Raw genomic sequence first — 13,940 nt, forward strand, 5'->3', positions numbered from 1 at the left:
TGCGTTTTTTGTTCTCCCCTCGGTGTAGGGCGGCGTTGGAGCGAGCCGGTCCCGAATGTCCAATTTTGCAATATGACTTGTAACATTTTGTGTCTTTTTCTATCCTACCACTGTTGTGCTTAATCTACCCCTAACCTACCACTGTCGTACTTGCGTCCTTTGTTCTACCCTCGGTGTAGGGTGGCGTTGGAGCGAGCCGGTCCACGAGGAACCGCTGGTCGAGGGTGCTCAAGACATGACGTGAGCAGCGCACACATGTTGCATGTTCTACCTTTTGCAGGCTGGACGCAAAAGGGGGGACGCACGGCCCGACCCGACCCGGCGACGGTAACCTAGAGTAGCTAGCCGCTGTGATCAAGTAAGCAAGTGACCTACAATTTGGGGTGCTCTTTGGGTTTCTGACATTGTTTCTGTTTCTGCAGATGGCGACCGGGACGCGACACGATCTGATCAGAAGTGGACGGACTGCTGTGGCATCACTCTGAAGTATCCTGCGGCCAGGGTCTGAGGGAGACCCGCTTCCCTAGAGGCGTAAACCTGCTCAGCTTCAATGCGTGAAATTGAGTTTTTTTTTCTTTTTTTTAATTCACACCAGTGGTGTCCAAACATCTGTTTGAGGACTGCATACTGAAACAAATTCCCAATTGTTTGACGCCAGTTCATTAAACACTCTAATCAATCACAACATTTTGCTCTTTTGTGCTACTGCTACAAAACGGTGTTCATTTTGAAGGTCATTCATGTGGTGTCTTAATGAACCTGACCTTGACAGCAAAAATTAGGCTAAACTACTACTGTATGTCTGCGTCCGAGTGAAATTTTGGACTGATGATTTGACTTGTAAACAGCATATCTTAGTATTTGATGTTGCCGTTGATCAGTCCTATTTTGGCGCTCCCTTAGTGGCACGTGTCCAATGGCCTTTTGTGGCAAATAGGCTGCCGTTTGGACACCAATGGTGACGTGAGTGTGTGTGTGTTTAGGGCTGCACGTGTATTGGACAACTGCCATATGGTGGTATGTTGGACATGTAATTTAAGAAACAAAAGATTTTGCTCAATGTGACAAATGAAACAAGCTCCATGTTTTCTTGCCTAACTATTTGTAATTATTTTAGAAGATGACAAGTCATTGATGCAAGTTAAAGTTAACATCTAACTGATCTCATTCAAATCAAAAAGTTCATTTCCATCCCAAATTTTTGCATGACTTTGCTCAATGCAATGGTCTGGTGCAATACTGCCATATCACAGACTTTCCAATATGTTGTGCAGCCTTGATTGAGTGCAAACACGCAAGCGACAGCAAGCGAGCGCGCAAGCGACTGCGCAGCGACTGCAAGCGTAAGCGACTGTGCAGCGAGACTTTTGTGCTTGTGTCTTGCAAGGTGGAAGAGAAGCTACACAAAACAAAGAGCCAGCGGACGGAGGATTGGTGAGCGGGGCGGGCGCAAAGGAAGAAATCACCCCAAGAAAAGCAGTCGCCATGTGATGAAAAGGAGCCTGATGCATGACTGGCCAAGGCTGGCCAGAGGTGACATTGCAATCAAATGTACAAGGATAGTGTACACACTCTTTTTAATCTCATTTCCTTATTTGTCGCAGGGCTCGCTCACATGGCGTCGGAGGGACGAGAGCAGTTCCTCAAATGAAGATGAGTAGCATCTGCCGATTACTCGCAGTCCAATATGATGCTTTTTGGCACCCCCGACCTCAGTTTGGCAGTTTGAATCGGATAACTAGCACAGGCCATTGGGGTTAGTGCCCCTCTAGATACGAATCGGCAAAGTAGACACTCTTCTACCCCCCCCCCCCCCCCCACTCTCTTTCTCTGATGCGCCCGTCAGTACCTGCACGGCCTGGTGCACTCAGGGTGGAACATGGCTATACCCTGCCCTTTGTGGAATACCAGAGTATGTCTGCCTGCCTGGGTCCCAGTGTCGTCAACGGTGTCGAGGACGAGGAGATTCCCCGTGACGCCCGCTGTGACGTCACGTTGTCCTTGTTTTTCTTCCCGGGGCCAAGCCAGCTCTCCTTAAGGGGAACTGGCGGGTTGTGCTTTAGTGCACACCGAAGCCTCTTCTCCTCTTGCTCTCTCGCTCTCTTTGTAAGAGGTTAAACCTTTCATAAACCGGATCGCTCCAATGTGGGAGAGATGTGCCGCTAGTTACCCTATTTAAACTAACCTGACTCAAGGTCGGGGGTAGTGGGTTTTATCTCTTGCCAAAACCACCACAATATGTCTGCCTTTCAGGGTTGCCTGAGCACCTGCACCGAGAGGGACTGGACCGGACGGCAAGACCAGGGGGTAGGTCATGAGTACGTCGACAGAAGTGAACCGCATGCAACTGAGTGCTGTCTTTCTTTTTGCATTTGTGCGAGGATGAGTCCAAATGTCGAACACCGGCCCGGAGCGGACACGAACCTTCCCCCGTGACTAGCGTCCCACACGAGGCAGGTGCAGATACGGCGTGGCCGGGAGGGCAAAGCAGCCAACATTTAGGGAGAGTATGACTTTGGTTTTCCCTTTTGTTCTTTCTTTCCCTCCCTCTACTTTTTCACTGGGTGTGCACACTGTCTGTCTGCATGATGCCTCTCTTTCTTCTCAGCGCTGTCATTGTGCAATATTGTTTTAAAGTGTTTTTTTTTTTTTTTAATACATGGAGTGAACCGTAAAGTTTGTGCTGTAATTGTTTGCCTCTGTACCTGAATTAAATTGTGAACCGAATTCAAGTGGTCCATTTTCAACATTGGAATGTGAAGTCTATCTGTGCATATTGAGTTAAATGACAACATACAAACTGGAATCATTTGAAACATTCTCTATGATAAGGCAATTGTAAAACTAGTCTCAAACAAATGAGTCCAAATATGTAATGTTAAATATGCAGTGTCAGGCATTTCTTTTTACTGTGCAAAGAAAAGCTGTATGCATTCTAAATTGTTGACAAAAGCCAAGTAGCCTGACACACATAGATGCAAATGACAAGCGTGTTGAGTAAGCGTAAAAATAGTCTGCGTTGTGACCAATGAAATTCGTCTTTGGCAAACCTTTTTGCAACCCAGCCGTAAAATGGCCACTGAATTCAGAATCTTGCTCCATGTTGGTGTATTTTTTTTTGTACGAGTAAAACCCTTTATTTTATTCAAGTCCCAGCCTTTTTTTTTTTTTTTTTGCGGTTGAATCGTCGTGGGGTTTTTGTGAATAAAGTCGACTTTGGTGTGTTTTGTTCCTGTGGGTGGTCTTTGTAAATAAAGTCAACTTTGGTGTCAGTCATTCACGATGTGCCTCAGTTGATGCGGCATCTCTTCAATATGAAACGTTGCATGTTTTGTTACAGGTCATGAAATCTTCATTTGCAGTCTGACTACGAAGAAGGCCTGTTGTACAGTCGAGAGGGATGCTAAAGTAAATTTATGTTACATGCAAGGCCCGCAAGTCAAAAAGTTTGCCCACCCCTGCCCTAACCTGTCTGACGCTCCATTTAACTATATGCGAAAATACTTCACTTTTAACTTTAAACAACTACACTATTAAAAATGATAGGTGCCCTAATTGGACGGCTAGAGACCCATCTTTCGTGGTTTGTTTTGCCCAAAGAAACCTAACAAACATACAACATAAATACTGCCGCTGTCTCTCCAATGTGCATGTGTGTAAAAGGTACAAAACAACGTTAATTTGCATTATTTCTAAACCACATGCTAAAAGTAGACGTGATATTCATGCAGAATGTCTTTCAATCTACAGCTTGATAACGTTCTTAAAGTTGAGTATTGCCGTATTCGTACCCGAGGCTGCGGGTTGCCCTGACGCGCGTCGAACCGCCCAGCCATCAGTGCTTTGAAAAATTCATCCATCTATGGCCCTACATGTCCTCAGCACTGCAACTTTTTGTGCCAGTACGTACACCATATGAAGTAAATGACGGGATTTTTTTTTTTTACCTCATTTAATATGCATCAAGCATACGAGCCGGTGTTTTAGAACAGCCTCGACTAGTAGGTCACGAAAAAGATATTTAAAAAAAAAAAAAAAAACTTGCTAAAAATTCTAAAAAGACAATTGCTTCTTTTTTTGTTGTTGAGAGGAACGCGCAATGCAATGTGGTTAGTGCCGTTGGGAGAGAGGTTTGATTAGCGTTAGTACATGCATGGTTAGTACAGCGCATGGGTTAGTACATTCATGGTTAGCACTAAAGGGAAATGTGCTTTCGGCAGTTTGCAAACATATTTTATTAAGGCTGTGTTAAACTTATAATCATATCAATATAATTTCCAGTACTAGGAGTGCTCGTGTGGTTGGTGGGTGGCGAAGAATGTGCAGGCAAACTGCATGAACTTGTTTTCTTCGAAGTGTTGTGCAACAGGATGTATCATCGGCCCAGAAAGGGAGTACCTGACGAGAACACCTCAAGGTCGGTGAGAAACGAGAATAACACCACGTCCTGGTGGTCGGGCTTCGCCGGGAAGACCCAACCGCCAGACAGCTGAGGCCGGACAGCTTCACTCACCGATAACACCCAGCCGGGGAGGAGATGGCCATCGACCAATCATCACACAATGTTTTGCATGTTTGAATATTCATATTGTGTTTGTTTTAAACTGGGCAACCCGGAAGAATGTGTTGTCTCTTGATGGTCACAAGAACACACGAGTTTTAGTGTGAGGGACCTGGGACCCAGGCGCCTGTATTAGCTTGCTTTGTCAGGAATAAACAATTGGTAAATTCGGTCTGATTGATCAACTGGTCTTTGACAGAAGAAAAAGAAAGGGTCTGTTTTTGTAGCGAGGCAGTGCGTGGTTAGTACATAGTGAAGGAATGAGGTCGAAATACAAAAAGTCCTGCCTCGCTACAAAAACAGATATGCTCAAACCTCATTGAATAAAGTACATAAGCAGACAAGTATATTCACATATTAAATAAATAAAATAAACATTTTAAGCATATAATTATACCTACACACCAAATCAATAAAGACATAACTAGACATTTTTGATAAGTGGTGATGAGAAAGGTTTTTATAACTTTATGATCTGATATATTTCTGAGCACTTTGAAATAACAAATGACTTTTGATATATTGCCTAAATAGCTTAATGACCCTTAAGGAACTGTGGAAGGCATGCCTGATGTTTTTTCTCTGAATCATGGACACGGCCAGAGTCATCTTGACCGTTCAGTACTTGATTGTAAATTATGTTTTGACTAATGCTAGACGCCAGTTTTTGATTACTACTGAACGCTCTGCACAGAGGGAAATAGTTTGCCTAACAAAGAAAAGATACGGTTGGAAGCATGATTAAACTAAGAATAAGCAAAGACATGATGTATCAAAAGAACAGCAATAGATTAATGATGTCACAGCCAAAAGCTAACATAATTTCGTACAAAATGACAAAATTAAAAGAATGAGGTACGACAGTGTATGTCCAAGATTGGAGAAGAATGTTCACAGGAAGGTCACGTGGAGATAAAACCAGCAGGTGCCAGAAGGAGCCACCCAAAGACTCGGCCAAAGATGATCGCCAAGGCCGAAAGACGGGAGGGAAGACAACAGCCCCCACCCGAGAACTCGGCCAGAGATGATCGCCAAGGCCGAAAGACGGGATGGAAGACAACAACCCCCCTCCACACACACACACACCAACAGCCCTCCACCTACACACCGAATCGCCGATAACCAGCACCACTCCCATGGAAGCAGACTCTCCTTCGAACTTGCCCCACCCCGAAGACTCATCACCCATCAATCTCGGCCCACAATGTGCTACTGAATATAAAACTGATCTAACAACCTTGGACGTTGCCTTTTCTGAATGGAGACTTTCCGCTCTTGAAGGGCCCAGCGCTGTATTGTCCTTTCCTGAAAACAGAGCTTTTCGAACAAGAAAGTCAAAGTCAAAGTCTCCTTTATTGTCAATTCCTCCGCATGTCAAGACACACAAAGAGATCGAAATTACGTTTCTCACTATCCCAGGGTGACAAGACAGAGTTCACAACGCACATACAAGTAAAAAACACAGGAAAAATAAAACAAGAAAATGAACAATAAGAGTGATAGCACGCTAGCCGCTCCCGATGCACACCAGAGTCCGGAAAGATAACAGTCAACCAGGCCACTGAACACGAGCACACAGCAGGCACGCACTGTCCAGTTCGTGGATCCTATCAGGCGAACGCAACCCATCTTGTCGTCCCGCGAACGAACGTACGCCAGGAGAATGGAAGGCACGGCTCTGCGAGCTGGGTTGGCCGCAAGCCTGGCCCGACGTCTCCGCGCTGGCCCCTCTTCCGCTGCCTCGCAGACCCGCTGCCGACGCATCCCAACAATGCTCCAGGACGGAGCAGTCCGACCTCACGACGCAGTCCAACCGGGGGAGGAAGAGGGGGCTAGTCCGGCGTCGCTCCATGACGAAGCAGTCCGAGCGCCCTTAATCTCTCCGCACCAAAGTCTAGAACGCCATAAAACCCACTTCTGCCGATGTTGAGCAGAACATGCCCGCCGCACTAGTAGCACGACGTATCACACGAGACGAACACACACAAAACTGCCGGACAAACACTCAGTAAACACTCACAAAACACCGAACGGGACAGAGAGTGGCCGCTGCGTGTGCACGCGCCGCCATCTTGAATTGTGATTGAACTCAACCAATCTGTGTAAGTCTAATTTCTGCTTCAGTGTCTTTGCATTTTCCTAAATCTGAAGAAATCAAATGAGCACGCAGTGAGTAAATTGGATAACAGGTGATTGGCAAAGGCTTTTGCCGTGAGGCGCAGATAACGCACTCCCTAAATTGTGGACAGAATCCAACAGTCTGCTTATGTACTTTATTAAATGAGGTTTGAGCACATCTGTTTTTGTAGCTAGGCAGGACTTTTTGTATTTTGACCCCATTTCCTTCAGAACCTTGAACGTTGCCTTTTTTTCCTGAATGGAGACTTTCTGCTCTTAAGCATTGTAGCCAAAACGGCCCAGCGCTGTAGTGTACTTTCCTGGAAACAGAGCTTTCTGAACAAGAATTGTGATTGAACTCAACCAACCTGTGTAAGTCTAAGTTCTGCTTCAGTGTCTTAGCATTTTCCTAAATGTGATGAAATCAAACGAGCACGCATTGAGTAAATTGAAAAACAGGTGATTGGCAATGGCTTTTGCCGTGAGGCACAGATAGCGCGCTCCCTAAATTGTGGACAAAATCCAACACCTCCACAAATCTTGCTTTTCGCGTTGTTAGACATTAAATCACTCACTGGAATGAAGAGGAGAAGACAACCAGAACAGGTTTACTCGCGAGGAGAACGATAGAGAAAGCAATCTCAGTTACAACCTCCATCAGTTCTGATGCCACTCCGTCGGACACCTCTGTCCTTTTATTTAACCGGTTTGTTACATCTGCGTTGTGTAACTTTTATTTAAACGGACCTTTCCGTTTTGGTACCTTTAGAACGAACCTTTCCGTTCTGTATTTAACCGGTTTGTTACATCTGCGTTGTGTAACTTATTTAAACGGACCTTTCCGTTTTGGTACCTTTAGAACGGACCTTTCCGTTCTGTCCTAGGACTTTTATAGGGCACAACGAGCCCTCGGCCGCTCATTTCTTTTATAAAAAATACAAACTCACCCTCTGGTTCTCTTCACCTCTGCACCTCAGACTGCCTTCAACCCTTAGATCCCAGCTGACGAGCAGACAGCCAGGCCTTGAAAAGGATGTAGGACCCCACCTAGGGAGGTCCTGCCGCGCGCGGTCTTTCTGGATCTCTGCTGCCGTCCGCTGGAATCCTCAGGTGTGTTGGCATCCGGCTCGAAGGACCAATTAAATGTTGGGTCTAAATACGATTAGACATTAAATCACTCGCTGGAATGAAGAGGAGAAGACAACCAGAACAGGTTTACTCGCGAGGAGAACGATAGAGAAAGCAATCTCAGTTACAACCTCCATCAGTTCTGAGTCCTTACTCCACGTGCCCCTCTTTTTAATGTTATGGTTGCCCTGGTTACAGAGGCGTTGCTACACTAAAGAGAGGGGGGATTGTGTCTGTTGCAACGCTGATTAGCAAAAGAATGTAGTGTGGTGTGAATTAGCACTTCGCTGTTGGCTCGTGACCCCCCGCAGAGGCCGTCCCCAGCTGTCTTCCCTCACAGTTGGCTGACTCGTTCTCGACTATGGTCAAATACCCTGAAGCTCATTGATTGCCGCTTTGCTGTGGAACAAATGCAACTAGACCTTTGCTAACTTTATCTACTTGGTAATTAACACATAATAATAATAATAATAAGTAACTTGTCCTAAACATTTCAACACACATTAAGCAAACGTGAGGTAACCGGTATTTAGTTCCTTAAACAAACATTGACTTATTATGGGATAACTTTTATGCAACTACTTCTAACTGTATGTAACCCTTAACAAAGAAAAACAGGTCTGATAAACTACAATCTATGAACCAAACCTATATCTAAATGAAAAGGAATGAAGTTCCTGTGAATCAAACAAAGAACATGTCACCTATGCAAATAAGCCCTGCTCATTGTTAGTGAAGGCCTCTTACGGGAACGAAAACACACAGACAACATAAGGACAGGAAGGATACAAATGGCTGACAGGGATCAAAAGACATCCCTATCACATAAAAGGAAGAACCTAGATAAAAGGAAAAGATAAACTCGTAAAGGCGAGGCCTCCAGGTCTGGCAGGCCAAAGCTTCACTTAAAATTATTCCAACAATATAAGAAAGCCACAGTGGTAATTTTACGGAAACAACAACAACAACAACAACAACAGCCAATGTCAACAGAAATTGTGTACATATTAGTGTAATACAGACACGAATTAAACTGTCAGTTTCGGCGAATTAAATTGGTAGTTACGAGCGTTCCATTTAGCTGCAGCATCGTATGTATAGCACGAATGACGCCATTATGGTCAAATAAAATGTGCTCAATATTACTCATCGGCAATGCAAGTACACAAGCCGGAACATTTTCTTATACGCCGTATACTTGCAGCATCGTACCTGCAGCAGGAGCTGCGCCACTAGACAGAATAAAGCCAATTAACATCTAACAAAAAGACTCAAAATTACTCATCGGCAGTTTATATTAGCAACGCAAGTGCAAAAGTCGCGACCTTTTCTTATCCAAACGCAACCTACCTCGAGTCCAAAGACAATCCAAGTTTGCGGTCCAAAATCGGCGGAGTGGAGCTCAGTTGTCCAAAGAGTGGGCGGAAACCGGAAGTAAAAAATGTTTGCAAATGTTTTTTAGGTAAGCGTTTTTCACATATCAACCTTGAGTAGACCAATACTAAAAGTGGACGAGTATTTGGAACCCAAAGGTTTGGTTTTGATACGAATTTGCAACAATCTGTTTGGCAAAAAGCACATTCAAAAGTTTGCATGAAAACGTCAAATAAAACACCAGTCAATATTCAACAGAACCAAGAAACGCGGACAATTTGTCAAACAAACATTTGCATTCAACCCCCCAGCAAAATCCACCACGTGAGAAAGAGAAGAAAAAAAAGAGCTGGCCAGCATTAAAAAAAATAAAACAAAAAAAAAACATTCCAAATAATGGCACAAAAACCAAAGAGCCCACCGTGCTACCTGCAGCAAATCAAAGTGAACTGTGACGTTACTGTGCTTTGCTCAAACGGTGTAGCGGTCCTCAAGTGTGAAAATCCCGCAACAAGCAAAAAGGCCGCAAACGACAAACATTAGCTCGTGTGCACACCTACCTGCGGAGTGGACATGCAAGAGGACGCCATTTTGCTTTACATGTAATTAATAACGCTTTTCATTCACACCTGTCTTCAATTTAACTAGGGGCCTGACGTCACGTCCGCCAATCCGTGGCAACCTTCTTCTCCTGCTTGTGCAACGGCGCTATGCACACGAGCGCCACCAGGTGACCTGTTATGGTAGCTGCTCCGACTGAAAGTGACAAAGTGACACCATCTTACCACTAGGTGGCAATCTTTTTCAACTAACTTGCTTGTAGTGCGCTCTTGGCGGATAAAGGTTACAATTTAATACATGCTGAAGGCAGGAAGTACAAACAACAATTCTGAAGATGCCTTCATACAAAAGAGGAAAAAAAAACGTTCATTTTACGCTGGGTTACATACAAGTGAATTGGGGCACTGCTATCTTGTGGTAGCTTGGCGTCATTACATAACCGCTTCATAAACTATAAAGTCAAAAGCTTGTATGTTTAATATCGTACGACGTACGTATTTATCTAATTCTGCTTGTGATGATATTTTAAATTAAACAATTGTACAGTAAAATAATCCTATGTTTATGTTCTGATAACCATATTTGAATTGAAATGACCTTTACATTAAAGAAAGGGGAATGATGAAAAGGCAATGGACATGTTCATTTTACGCTGGGTTACATACAAGTGAATTGGGGCACTGCCATTTGTGGTGGCTTGGCGTCATTACATGAACCGCTTCATAAACTATAAAGTCAAAAGCTTGTATGTTGAATATCGTACGTATTTATTTAATTCTGCTTATCAGAACCTTGCGGGACACCATGAATTGACTTTTACATATATTTCTTCATTACTTATATTTACAAATTAGGACTTAAATCACTTTATGGCAGCTCCCATATATAAAAATAAATCTATGTAACCAGACAAGTAGAGAGATGAGGCCTTGTCCGAATCAAAAAGAAAGTCATTAGGCAGCAGCTGTCTCCACAATCTTGGAGAGGAAAGGAAGACTGGATATCATAATTATCCTTGACACATGCAAATGAAGCTTTTTAAAGAGTAGGTGCAGCCACTTAAATTGACTGACTGTGTTAGCCTATCAATCAAGATTGATCATATTAAATCTATTATGCCTGTGGTAGAAAATCATTTCATGGAGTAACAAACAAGCTGCTGAGACTCATTTTCTAAATGAATATTAAGGTTTTCCACTATAATTATTTTATTAACACTAATTGGCAAGCTGGATGGAAAAAATTAAAAAGCCAGAAAAAGGATGGAATTACACCGCTTAATTTCATTACTGTGTAATGTGCTCTGCGTCACATTTTATTACGTCTTTTTTAGTCCTGAAAGTGCATGCGGTTAAAATCTGTCGGCATAGCAACACAAAATAGCATGTAATACTTTTTATGTCCACACGAGGGCTCTCTTGCACTGTTAATGCAGCCTATTGTCATTGCTCTTGTGTTCTTTTGGATTGCGGTGAGATGGAGCAGATGAATTTGAGCGTACCATGAACAGGACCATGGACAGCACCATGGACATGTTGCCATTATCAAACATATTCACACATACATACTATGTACAATAGATTTATCAATATTTCGTTTTTGGTCCATCAGTAGGCTTTTTTGTTCTTCGTAATAATAATAATAATAATAATATTTATTAATAACAATAATTATTATTATTATTGTTATTATAGTGAAGAAGAGCAGTACATGCATTGTTTCATGATAAAATGATAAAGCCACAGAATTCTGCATGTGCGTGTATGTTTGTGTGAATGTGTACGCTGGCGTGAATAGGCAAATAGTGGCAATCATAGTGATGATGTTTCAGGAGGCTAGTGACTTTAGGGGCCCTCATATGACCAGAGGCCCATCTGTTACACTAGTTGTCCTTCATCTCATTAGACCTCTGTGAGGGCACCATAACCCCAGTTGCCACGCTGTACTGGTCAAGGCGTGTGTGCACCAGTGTGATTGTGTGTGCTCATACTTCAGCAGTTGCCCAGCAGTCCACTCTCTTGCGCGAAATTGACTAGGAACCCCAAACAAAGCCATGTGGCCCGTGTGTGAATAAAACCTGTTTAATTTTTTTCTCTTTAAGGAATGACACACATTGGAGCGCACTTGGACTGCTCTTTGTCATTGGCCCTTTGTTTATTTTTCTATGGAAATAGTCACAGCGGACTACACGTGCCCATTTATCTTTCCGCATGGAATATGCACACTCAATATAAATGATTTTATGCCATGCGGTTCATATGATTAAAAAAACATTCAAATGGACAATTCTTACTAAGACCTTTCTTAATTCAGTAGCTTCCAAATGACATTGTTGAATAGACAATATATCACGCTCATTTTGTTTCTGGCATTTAAATTCGTTCATCACATCACCTGCTAGTTTGACTGGATTTGCACTTTTATTTCAGATGTTCTATTTTAAAAATGCGTAAACATTTTCTTTCTACAATCAATCAACATTGGAATGCTGGGGTACCCGACTCCTGCCCTCTTCTCACAGGTTAGTCAAGTTAAGCAATGTTGACGCTCGTAGAAAGGTCACAAATAAACGGCACAATTTGAGACCTGTGATTACTATTCATTTTTAAACTTATAAAGAAATGTTTGTCTTCGTAGCAGGACAAAGAAACACAGGAGTGGCTCTGGAGGTCTAAAACCTGTTTGGCAAAGACAAAACACCATTGATAGTTAATTTTGGTGTGCAAGTTTTACTGATTGGCCTTAAATTACGCAATTAATTTTGTAAACATACAAAATGTTACGGAAACTCATTCTAAGCGGTATCTGACATTTGGCAGCAGCCCCGGTACTTTCAGCAGTGGCGCAAGACTTTCAAGTTTTTAAAAGGATTGCTCGTCATCGTCGCCCACAGAAGCCAAACTCGCAAGTCCAAAGGGAACTTCACACAATTTGACATCATATTTTTTCAAACTAAATTTGCTTTGTTAAGATCTACATTTTTTGTTTCAATACGGTCAAATAAACATAAAGCCTTTTTTATTTATTCAAAATTTGAAGTATTTTTTTCATTTTTGCAGAGATGGCATTTGCTCTTTACTCGTTCCTCCTTTGTGGGATCGGTGGGGTGTTGACCCAATCTGTAAGTGAAAATCTCTTGTTGATTTAAATATATTTATTTATTGCTGTCTTCTGTAGTCTGATTTTCATAAATGTGCTTCTTCACAGTTGAATGAAGTCTGTAATTTCGAAGGTTGGTACAATAACTGCCTCAATGATACTACTTAATATTTTTGTTGCGTCTGAATTTCATAACATTTTAGTGAATTATCTTGTGGGGTTTTTTTTCTTTCAACAAACAATCTGCAGACAGCATCTGTCCTAATGGCTGGATTCAGTTTGACCATCGCTGTTACTTCTACCACGCTCGTGAAAGGACGTTTTTAGATGCAGAGGTATAAACAACATTATGTAATTCTGTCAGTGTGTGATCTTGAAAAATATCTAATGACTCAAATGAGTGAAATAATTGGGTTTTTTTTTTTACTCTTTTTTTTCAGAGTGTCTGCAACGTTCTCGGTGGACATCTGGTCTCCATCCGCAGTTCCTTTGAAAATGATTTTGTTCTTGATCTGCTTCGGAACGGTGGTAACGATAACGTAGCCTGGATTGGACTCCATGATAAAATTTCGGTAAAGCATCGGCCGGTACAAAAATTGCAATTAATTCATGTCTCTTGTCTTGTAATCTTTTTGTAATATTATGACTCATTAAAATATGACTGACTTCCAGGATGAGGACTACATATGGACTGATGGCACCATTGTGCGTTTCACTGCTTTTCGTCTACAACCTGATGTCAATGGAACCTGTGTACAGATTTTTTCAATTGGTACGTAAAATCCGTGATTAATGTTTGCGATGAAAATAATTCTGTTAAAATAAAAATTCACATTTAAACATGTTTTTTACAGAGGGATTTTGGGTGGATGCACTTTGCACTGCGATGGCCCCTTTTGTTTGCAGCCAAGATATTAACTGTGGCTTCAAGCGTGATGGCGGGAATGGTTTCAGCCGTGGTTTTGGCCATCGTGGCTCTGGTGGCCGCTGATAATCTGTCAATTCACCATACTGTCTTCTGTCGCAATGTATTTCCTTAATCCCGATGATGCAATGATAAAATATCAAATTCTAGTTTTGTCTTTTTGTTGTTGGTCAA

The 13,940-nt window shown here is 42.5% G+C and overlaps 1 long non-coding RNA gene across 1 annotated transcript; it reads left to right on the top strand.

The window, feature by feature from the left end:
• Positions 1–12,582: 12,582 nt before the first annotated feature.
• Positions 12,583–13,915, top strand: LOC125991129 (uncharacterized). Its single transcript, XR_011086097.1, has 6 exons — positions 12,583–12,863; positions 12,950–12,974; positions 13,091–13,176; positions 13,282–13,413; positions 13,514–13,613; positions 13,696–13,915. It is a non-coding gene; the product is annotated as an uncharacterized lncRNA (long non-coding RNA).
• The last annotated feature ends 25 nt before the right edge of the window (positions 13,916–13,940 follow it).

This window comes from Syngnathus scovelli, chromosome 21, assembly GCF_024217435.2.
Source record: "Syngnathus scovelli strain Florida chromosome 21, RoL_Ssco_1.2, whole genome shotgun sequence".
NCBI classification, from domain to species: Eukaryota; Metazoa; Chordata; class Actinopteri; order Syngnathiformes; family Syngnathidae; genus Syngnathus; species Syngnathus scovelli.